The sequence below is a fragment of the Poecilia formosa genome, unplaced genomic scaffold (assembly GCF_000485575.1).
Source record: "Poecilia formosa unplaced genomic scaffold, Poecilia_formosa-5.1.2 Scaffold2849, whole genome shotgun sequence".
NCBI lineage: Eukaryota > Metazoa > Chordata > Actinopteri > Cyprinodontiformes > Poeciliidae > Poecilia > Poecilia formosa.
In genome coordinates, this window is record NW_006802788.1 from 529 (window position 1) to 3,139 (window position 2,611).

Here is a 2,611-nt window from a genome sequence, read left to right on the forward strand (position 1 = left end):
CAACCGATAAAGATTCAAGACACCCCCAATTTTTATGACTTTTATTTTATTTTATTTTATTTTATTTTGCATTTTGCATTTTGAACATCCTGGATGATAAGAGACTAACTTTGTGGGGACATAAGCCAAAGTGCAAAGCCAATCCGTTTGAAAGTCATTCTGAGGTCGCCAGAAGAACCGCCCTAATTCTGTCAGCGCTGTTCTGTGATTTGTCCAAATATTATAAGCGACATATATGTACCGTTGTCCTATTGGACAAAGAAGAGAGCGATCACGCCCGGAGGGTTGATGACGTCATGAAAGGACAAATTGATTTACCGCGAGGTCATCAAGTCTCTCCGAGCAGCCGGCTGCGGAAAAGCGGAGGCGCCATCTTGAGACACTGAAAGTAAGTTTATTTGTTATAAATCCTTTATATTAAATAGAACATCAGTACTTATTACGGGAAGAATAATAACTGTGTTTAGTGTATTCGAATTATGTGTGTGTATGTGTGAGAAGAGGGGGACTTAAAAGGGGACTATAACCTTGGTCAGCCCCATTGAGGTAGCTTAGCCTATCCTTTACAGTAGTTTAGTCTTGGCCTGAATGAGGAAAAGACAGGCCGGTATAAATTTGCAGACAAACCGACGTTATATCCATTTAAGACAACATCCAAGTACGTATACGCTGCATTGTTAAGTACGATGTATATTTCATGTCTCAATGACTTTGTATCACTTGCTTTTGGTTGTCAGTGAAGGATTTCATTACTAGTTAGCATAAGCTAATGGTTTGCATTTTGATCTCTGTAGCGTAGCTCCGCCACCATGTACCCGACTTCTCTGACGCAGCTGGCAAGAGCCAACCCGTTCAGCGCCCCTCTGTTCAGCCTCCAGAAAGTGGAAGAACCCCAACAGAGCCTCAATGGACAACGGCCTCGCAGACTGGCAGCAGCTGCAACAGCAGACGGTAAACCGGGTCGTTAGCAGCAGAGCTAACTGTAGCCACGCTAGCTATAGATTTGCCCTGACAAGACGTAGTTTATTATGTAGTCTAATAGTGGTCTCTTTATTTACTGATTATCTAATGCCCAACTTCTGTTTTACTAGCCTTAAAATAATTAAATGTTTAATTGTTGGAGCAATTTGCTATCGGGCCTCTTCTGTGGCCGGCTGCATGCCGAGGACAACGAAGGACAAATGACTGTAGGGGCTGCAAAGTACTCGTATTTACTCGTAGTTTCAAGTACTGTAGCAGATGACAAGGGTAAATGTACAGCATGTTGACCTCATGTCCCAAACACGTAATCAGGTGTATTGAATTCTACTTTGTTTCCCCTTTCTGAGCAGAAGTGCTCAATTTTTAATACCTCACCTTTGTTTCTTCAGAGGGAGACAGTTGTGAGTTCGGCTCTCAGAAGTATTTTATCCTGTGTGGTTTTGGTGGGATTCTGAGCTGTGGCACCACACACACAGCTGTTGTTCCCCTCGACCTGGTCAAATGCAGAATGCAGGTCTGTTGCAGTAGCTCGATCTATTTTTTTTTCTTTTTTCTTTTGAATGTAACTTCATCCCCGCCAGTCCTCCTCCTTTCTGTTAATAAGCATTAATCTGCATGGTGGAGGTTGTTTTTGTTTTAATTCCGATCACATTTTGTTGATGTGACAATATCACTGCATGATTCCATAAAACCCCGTGTTCCACTGCAGGGGTCAGTGGAACCGACCCGTTTAGAAAGTGTAGGAATTTCCACAGTTTGTCACTGGCAAGTATGTTTTGAAAGTGGAGGTAATTACATATGTAAGGAATAAAAACAAACATACAATTTTCACATGGATAGGTAAAAGTTGGTATGGGACAGCACACTGGATTTCTTTCTGGTGAAAAGAGAGGCCAGATTGAGACTTTTAACTGCATGCCATGCAGGTGTTTTTTGTTGTTGATTTTTCTCAGTGAACTACAATATCATTAAACAGTTAAACTCAATTATTTAAACATATTCCCCACACTGGCATATTTACTTATTCTTTAGTGATTCTCACTTGATGTTGAAACTCCAAACTTTGTCTCTTGTTTTTTATGCTTGTGGTGAGAGGCTTGTGCCTGGTAAGATGCAGGGTGTATCCTGGACACATCTCCAGTCCATCTCAGGCCAACGCTGAGACCCAGGACACACAATAATGCATGCACATGTTCATGCCCAAGCATGCAATTTAGAGAGAACTGCTTAAAATTGATGAGAGAAAGAACTCAAGAATAAAAGGGAAAACATGGAAACGTGATGCAAAAAGAGCCTAGGCTGAGATTCAAGACCTTCTTGCTGCAAAGTTTCCCACAGAAAACCCAAGTCTGGGGTAGGGCAGTCCACCAGCAGTCTGCTGTGTTTTTGAGTTAAAAAAATGTTGACAGAAAATATGACGAGGTAATGTATCTGTTATGGATGACTAAAGATTCATAGGGAATAATTAGTGATTGTGTTAAAGTTTCCTAAATCCTACAGTTTTTAGTGCTGTGAATTGCACTACTGTGATTTGCTGATAGGTGATTTACCCAGTGTTTGCAAGAAATTCTCTGGACAAAAAAGGGCTGTGACATGGACTGGTGTGGCTCTTTGGTCTGGTCCCAGTACT

At 41.5% G+C, this 2,611-nt stretch overlaps 1 long non-coding RNA gene across 1 annotated transcript; it reads left to right on the plus strand.

The window, feature by feature from the left end:
* The first annotated feature begins 279 nt into the window (after nt 1-279).
* On the plus strand, nt 280-2,245 carry LOC103133381 (uncharacterized). Its single transcript, XR_475736.2, has 3 exons — nt 280-388; nt 795-951; nt 1,371-2,245. It is a non-coding gene; the product is annotated as an uncharacterized LOC103133381 (long non-coding RNA).
* Nucleotides 2,246-2,611: the final 366 nt, after the last annotated feature.